General features: G+C 34.9%; 1 pseudogene; it reads right to left on the bottom strand.

The window, feature by feature from the left end:
• Nucleotides 1-5,510: 5,510 nt before the first annotated feature.
• LOC126931321 (putative elongation factor 1-alpha-like 3) lies at nt 5,511-6,499 on the bottom strand (annotated as a pseudogene).
• Between the last annotated feature and the right edge of the window lie 1,900 nt (nt 6,500-8,399).

Genomic DNA, 8,399 nt, shown 5'->3' with positions numbered 1-8,399 from the left:
AGTCTATAAGAACTCCCCCACATATATACATTTTTAGTGAATACAAACCCGTACTTTATATTCTTTTAAAAATCGTTTAAATGATCCCTCATAGTCAAAGCAATGTTGCCAGTGTATTACTATTTGCAGCATGTTTTCAGAAAGATAATATGTCAGAGACAATGACATGAGTCAGTATGAGTGATTTTATAAAAAGTTCATATAAGTGAGAGGATTTTAAATGTTTTCACTTCAGAGAAATGGTAAATATTTAAGGTGATCGATATGCTAACTGGCCTGGTTTGATCATTCTACAATGTATATATGTGTTGAAATATAATATTGCATCCCATAAATATATATGATTATTGTTTGTCAATTAAAAATAATAAAATAAGAACTTATCACAGATGATGAGGCCTGCTATGATCTGAATGTCTGGGTCTCCCAAATTCACATGTTGAAACTTAACCTCCAGGGTAATGATATTAAGAGATGGGGCCTTTGGGAGGTGATAGGGCATGAGGGCTCCACTCTCATGAATTCGTACTATTGTAACAAAGGCCTGAGGGAGCTTGTTTGCCCCTTCTGCCTTATGAGAACCCATATAAAGCACTATCTCATACACTGAATCTGCTGAAACCTTGATCTTAGACTTCCCAGCCTCCAGGAACTGTGAGCAATAAATTTCTGTTGTTTATAAATTAAAAAAAAAAAAAAGAGAGTTCATGACCCTTCAAGGTAAGTGATTTTATCGTGAAAATAAGGAAGGATGAAGGAGACCTTGTTTCAGAAATAAATTTTCGTCTATTTTTACATTTGAATGGAATAATATTTTTCTAACAATAGATTTTTTTTGAAAAGACGGAGACCAATATATAGCATGGTTGCAATGTTTAAATTAATGTGAAGAATGTGTTCCAAAGAAGTGAACCATTTCAAAGAGATAAAGTCCTCTTTGTCTTTTTTAGTAACAAGAACAATGGTTGTAAGAAATCTAGTTTAGGTTTTTCTAGGACCATGTGGTTTTGAGGTACTCAGCCATTTTACTTTCTTATTGCCAAAGAAGTTATCATTCAGATAAAAAGATTCTTGGAGGCTTTAAAATAAAATGTATGATTATACTTTGTCAGTAAATCTTGCTGTATAAGTCAACTTGCCACCATCGGTCTTTCCATAGTAGCTCAAGTCAACATTAGCCATGGACCACTATGACTACTTGGAAATTTTGTCATTCCTAGTGATTCTATTTTTCTATTTCATTACTTTCTGACCCTTTCTTTAATGTTAACCTCCTTTTTTTTGTGATGGCATTTCTGGGAATTGGTGGATTTGTTTCACTTCTTCCTTGTTTCCCACAGCTACGCCAAAAGGTTGCAGTTTTATCACTACGTGTTTATTTCTTTGCTGCCTGCTTGGCATATGGACAATATATTTCTGCTCTTGGACCATCTGAAATTCAACAGTCTTCTCTTCACACAAGCAAAACCCAGCTTTGATGATGACAGCTTGGCCACATGCCAGGGTCTTGCTTTTAGTTACTCTTGCTTGGTAATTTATTATAAAGAAAGTATAACATCTGGTTCATTAGGAAAAAGTTATCAATTGTATGTAGTTAAAGCTGTGATAAATTTTAAAATGTGGTAGTAAAGAATCTGTTCACTGATTAAAACTAGAAAAAAGTATCATCATGACTAGTAAGTTAAGGTCAGATAATAGAAGTGGTGGGATTTGTGGTAAGACTAAATAACAAATGGGGAATTTTAAACTTTTTTGTTGCTTTTCATATTCATGAAAAGTCAGTGTGATTCATGCAATGACTCTATGAGTTAGATATTTTATGAACTCTATTTACAATTGGTGGGCATAAAACTTAGGAAGATTAAATGACTTGTCCTAGGAAATACACCTAGTAAGTTGCAGAGAGGGTCGCAAACTCTGATACCTGACTTTTTTTATGGTAGCGTGCCTATCTGAGGAGTCAACAAAAAATATATAAGTCATATCACAAGTGGAAAAAAGGAGGGAAGGATATTTAGGTTTCATCTAATCTCTAAATGTCTTCCTCTTTGGGGCCAGAAATATTATCTTTCACTATTCCAGATTATTGCTAAAATGTATTAATTTTCTTGGGCAACAGGGAATGGTTTTAGGGTTCCTCATCTATCTCCATTAGGATGGATTAATTCATTACAGTTGTTACTTCAATTCAGCCATTTTGGAAGAAGCAGAGGTTGTTGGAGGTTGAGAACTGAGAAAGTAGATTTTAATAGGAAACAGGGATTTGCGTTGAAGGCGATTGTGGTACTATGACCAAAGAGTTAGATCAAGAGGAGAGTGTGAAAGTTGACAGGGTATAAAAGGCAACCCTAGACAAATTTAGACCACTCTCTGCTGTGGTAAGGGCCAGACAAGAAACCTGGGATGGAAGTAAATCAAGGCTAGAGTTAGCAAAAATCATACTCTGATTCAATATTTGTTCTTGCCTCATTCATCTTTTTCTGGTTTTGCTAGATTTTCAAAAGGTCAGTCCCAAAAGCTACTGTCATATGATATGGCAGAGCACTTCTGTTCGTGTCAGCTAAGGGAAAAGTCTGCTGCAGTTAAGATTGACAGGGGCAAACTGAGGTGGGTGGGGGACATAGGCAGTAGCTCCTTTGTTCTGTCGTTAATGGGAAACAGACATCTAAACACCTCTTGTAAATGCTCGAATTTATCTCAGATATGTTAGGCACCATTATGGTATCCTTTATTCGGTCTTTGTACCGTGAGTATGAAGACCCTTCCAGCATTTTTACGATGTGCTTCACTTTGTGAAGACATGTTCCACCTTAAGAAGACTCATCTAAAATGAAATTAATGAGTTCCTTCTTAGGATTGGGTTACATGCCGATGCACATATTTGCTTTAGACACACCCTTTTTCCACAGCGACCCAAAGGGCAGCTGGGCATTTTATGTAGGAAAAGAGAATTCTTTGTGAGAATAGCCTCACGTTTGGTGAAGAAATTTTACCCAAAACTGAAATACAATGAAGGAGGTGCAGATTCTGTTTCAACTTAAAAAGTTCATGTTCTTTAAAACATGAAAATTTATTTAAAAACCTTAGCGATACCTTTCCAAGTAGAATAATTTTTCTACACAAATTCCTTCTCATTGATTTTTTCCTACTTAGAAAATTTCCATTTTTTAATGATTTACATTTACTCACTGAAAGATTGTATGAGAATTAAAGTCAAACTAAAGAATAAGGATTTTTTTTTGTTAGACAATATTTTAAAACTGTTTTAAGAAAGTTTTAAAAATTGAGAAAAAAATCCTAAATTTTGGTCTATGGTTTTCTCTGATTTTGTGGGCTACATCGTTAATCAGAAGGCTATAATTTATTAGATGAGTGAGCAACTGCCAATGTGAGATTGTAATTTGTAGACAAATAGCTGAAATTATTGGTTTGGGTGAATTCAACATATATTTTACCATTTTGTAAATTTGCCCAACTTGAGATACTGCTTTCAGAGAATTTATCAGAATCATATATATTAAGTTCGTAGATGATTATTTTTGTGTGTTCCTTATTTTGAGGACACATTTAGACTTTAAACTGTACTCGCAGTTACAGCGAGGTAAATAGCACTTGCTTTTCTGATTCAAAAAAGTGTTTGATAAAACTATTTCTCAACTATTTTTTTTCTCTTGCAAAAGGACAAGTTAATATAAATACTTTCTGGTACTTAGAAAAGTCATAATTTTCTAGCATCTCAGTCAGGACTCTTTTGGCACATATTTTGCAGTCTCCCTTTAATTGTTGACTTGTATATTCATGTGTAGTTAATTCAGTTTAAACTGACTACCAGGGAAAGACTTCGGGCTATTATGTGGAGATTACAATTATGTTCTTATTTCACTTGTGGAAAGGGCCAACTGTGAAGTACTTCTAGGAAGACTTTCTCTCAGTCTCTGTGCTGCGTATGGAGCTGTGCTGGTGAATAACTGGTTTGCCTTTTAAAGGTTTCATAGAAAGTAATATATGTCTTGTCTTATCAACCTTGTCACTTATATTCTGAAGGCTGAAAATTCTGATTGTCTTGAAAGCAAGAAAGGGTCATCCCTACAGTTTCAAAAGATGAGCAAGACAGAAGTTTAAATGTGTAGCTATTTTTTCTTCTGAATATTGTTACTTATTTTAAGGATAGTAACACAACTTATCATGATGAATTTAAAATGTTTTAGTCAGTGAAAGGTAGAGTTGGTTGCAATTCTAATTAATTTAGATTCAGACAAATTAATTAAATCAGAATTTCAGATAGCATGCATTAAATATTATTTCCAGACTATTTACATTTTTCATAATAAATTCACAGAAAATGGGAGGCAATATTCAATCAACTTAATAAAATGTTTCTTCAAAGCTTTAGTAGAGCAATTATAAATACATAAATTAATTTGCTAAATAAAAATATTGCATATGTTAAAAAGTTGAATAGAGCACCTATTGAGAAATATATTCATGCAATTCTACTTCATTTATATAACTAGCAAATTTGCCTTCCTTAAATTTTTCTGAAAGGCTGTTTACTTTTTGAAACTGTGCTCATATAGTCTTCACATCTCTTGGGCCCCTGAAGGAAAGATATAACGTAATCAAAGGAGGAAGGATCCAAAGAAGCAGAAATATAATGATTAGAGAGCCAGAGATATTATTTAAATTGTCAATGGAGTAAAGTTTCAAAAAGCAGTTCCTCATTAACAGTGTTAAGCGCAGCAGAAAGGTTCAGTAAAACAAAGACTAAGAAGCTCACATTGCATTTGGCAATTTGGGGTTCATTTGTGATTTTTCTGAACGCATTTTGAGTAGAATTATCGAAATCAGATTGCTGAAGCTAAAGGAGAAAATGGGAAGTGAAAAATTAGAGACAAAAGATCTGGTTAATTTTTCAAGTCTGGATGGCTAAGGTAGGGAGCAGATGGCAGAGGAAATGACGGGGCTAAGGGAGAGTTTTGAGGAAGGCAGGCAATTGTGCATGTTAATACACAGAGGGACAGCCACTGTCGGGGAGAAGTTAAAAAGAAGGGAGAAGAGAGGTATTCAACAAATACTGTATATATGAATTTCTTTATTCTATTAGTAAAAATTTAGTTACACCAAGAAGCAACTTTTTTGGGGCTTTAGAGTTGACAATCAGAAGTTATAAAATTGTATTTGTTTCTAAAGTTTATGGTGTGTACTCCCCCAAACTACTTTAAAAATCTACTCACATCATTCTTTCTCACCAAATTGCACCCAGTTGGGAAGTGTTTACTATTTCCTGTTCTTGGGGAGAGCTTAGGTGAGATTACTATTATTTCTTAAATATATATATATATTTCTTAGTAAACTTCATTTTAATGGGTCTCAAAATGACAGATTTTTGGTCAAGTTTTTTTCATTAAAAAGTACTGATTTTAAAAACTAATCACTTAAAATGGCCACACACATTAAAAAAAAAAAAAGAAAGAAAGAAAGAAAAGAAAAAGAAAAGAACAACAAAAACCAAAGTGGTCCACAAAACATTCTCCTTTCCTTCTGAAGGTTTTATGATGCATTGTTATCATTAACCAGTCATTTACTATTAAACTTAAATGGCCAATTGAAACAAACAATTCTGAGACTGTTCTTCCGCCACTGATTAAGACTAGGGTGACAGGTATTAGGGACAATATTCATTTAGCCTTCTGAGCTTTCTGGGCAGACGTGGTGACCTTGCCAGCTCCATTGCTTTGATGACACCCACAGCAACTGTCTGTCTCATATCACAAACAGCAAAGTGACCCAGAGGTGGGTAGACTGAGAAGCTCTCAATACACATGGGCTTGCCAGGAACCATATCAACGATGGCAGCATCACAAGACTTCAAGAAAGTAGGGCCATCTTCCAGCTTTTTACCAGAAGTGCTATCAATCTTTTCCTTCAGCTCAGCAAAATTGCATGCAATTTGAGCCATGTGGCAATCCAGTACAGGAGCATAGCCAGCACTGATTTGGCCTGGATGGTTCAGGATAATCACCTGAGCAGTGAAGTCAGCTGCTTCCATTGGTGGGTCGTTTTTGCTGTCACCAGCAACGTTGCCATGACCAACACCAGCAGCAACAATCAGGACAGCACAGTCAGCCTGAGATGTCCCTGTAATCATGTTTTTGATGAAGTCTTCATGTCCTAGGGCATCAACGACACTCACGTAATACTTGCTGGTTTGCTGGTCTCAAATTTGCACAGGGAGATATCAGCGGTGATACCATATTCACACTCAGCTTTCAGTTTATCCAAGACCCAGGCATACCTGAAGGAAGGTAGTTTTAATCGCTTTTTCTTGTTCTTGTATTTTTAATAGGTATTGTAAAATTAAAGCAGTCCAATTTACTCAGAATTTCTAGGAAGTTATTTTGGACAGTTTGCCATAGCATTTTCTAGTATCTTCAAGCAAAATTAGTGAAGGTTGTTATTTGGATACATTTGAATGAGATAATTTTAAAATAGAGAGAAAGTCATGATGGAAATAAAATATGCAGATTTAACTTTTGATCCCTCTTGTAGGTGAGAGGTGATTATGATTAAGTTTGATTGTTGCCAATGAATTCTTAAGATCCTGCTTCCTTTTGCAGAAAAGGTCTGCCTCGAATCAATGGGGTAAAAGGAAAGAAAAAGGAAGTTAAATAGCTACTTTGTTATTTCCAAAGTAAATAATTATGGAATAAAATGTATGTAACTACCTCAGCCTGTGAAAGGTCGATTACTCCTTTAAACACTTCAGAGGTGGGTACATTAATTGTTGTATTCCTTGACTCTTACTTTTGTTATTGAGTTAGTATACGGACAATGCAGCAAATATAGAAATCTTTCTTTTGGTCCAATACTTTTTCCTGTTAGACTCCAGGCAAATTTCTAAAAATATTTGTACCTATCTAAGTAGGATAACTAAATGTCACCACATCTTAGAAGTTTGATTCATTCTGTCAGTCTGCTTGGACTGCAAAGGCAATTATGAGGTAAACCAAAACTTTGAATTTGTTTTGTTTGGGAGCCCCTGAAATTTCCAGTTTTTTCTGAAGTCATTCATTTTAGTTAAGGGCATATTTGGATTGTAATTTGCATCTTTTTTCATCGAGACTTTAAGCTTGGCTTTAATTTCCTCACCTGCTGGTTAAGAGTTCATAAAATGTTTGTGTGTGTTTGTTTCTGTGATACGAAATAATTCCAGTGTGTTTAACAGTTTCCCAGAACGAGAAACTGTGCATCCTGGTAGATTTTCAATCTACTGATGGCAAGGAAAAGCAATGATATTAATATAGATTATTTCCACTCCTCTATTTTTCTTTCATCTTATCCTTAAATGTGACCAAGCAACATAAACTAACTAAAGTCTTCTAAATGTATGAGACATGTTAGAAATGATAAATCAGTGAGAATGAAAAAAGGATTTGAAGTTATCTCTAAGCAGAATACTTACTTAATATATACTTATGCAGCATTTACCATGTGCTAGACCTTGTGCTAAATATTTGCAAATATTAGTTCATTTTGAGCTCCTAATACCCAGAGAAGATAGATACCATTGTTATCATTCACATTTTACATATGAGGAAATGTAGGCATTGAGAGGTTGAGTAACATGGCCAAATTCACAAAACTTCTGACAAGAAGCTGGGATTCAAGCTCTCTGATCTGTGTTCTTAATTATTCTGCCTAGTTATTCTGCTTCTCATTATGTGGTGATGAGTTAACTGCATTGTTGTAAGAAAAAAAAATGATGACCTGGTGAATTTCAGTCTTTATAGTGAGTTCTTCAAATTATAATTTGTGAGTGAACCACTGGCCTCTCTCCTTAATTAAATATTAAGAAATATAAGTGCAGAAAAAGTATCTGATCCATCCTTGTATCCTGAATTTCTTAGCAAACTAAAAACATAAGCATGTGATCATTGTACTTCAAAGGGAATCTTTTTCGCAGATAGATGAATAGTCCCAATTATAAACCTTGTATTCCTCCTGAATTAGGCTTTTTACTTCTCTGATTGCCTAACTGTCCAGCAATTAGGCTTAGTGTTAGGCCACTGCACTGAATACCTCTAGGAGGTGCCACTCATAGAGCACACATGGCAAATGGCACAAACTACCTATATGGCTGAGTGCATTGGCTCTGCTATGTAAGTCAGTATTCTTTGGTCTAAGTCATTAATGATGAATGGCTGCTTCATTGTAGACAATGTGTGCTAGTAATCCCAAGAAAGTGAATAGAAGGTTTGATAGGGTTAATAGCAGTGATTAATTCATTAATTCTTTAATTCATTGAGACACTAGAATACAGAGGTTAGGAGCTGGGGTCTAGAGTCAGAATATCTGGACTTAAATCCCAACTGCATACCTTAACTAGCTGATGACCTCTG

Source organism: Macaca thibetana, chromosome 11 (assembly GCF_024542745.1).
Source record: "Macaca thibetana thibetana isolate TM-01 chromosome 11, ASM2454274v1, whole genome shotgun sequence".
NCBI classification, from domain to species: domain Eukaryota; kingdom Metazoa; phylum Chordata; class Mammalia; order Primates; family Cercopithecidae; genus Macaca; species Macaca thibetana.
The sequence above is the reverse complement of the archived record's forward strand: the minus strand, read 5'-3'. Positions and strand labels throughout refer to the sequence as shown.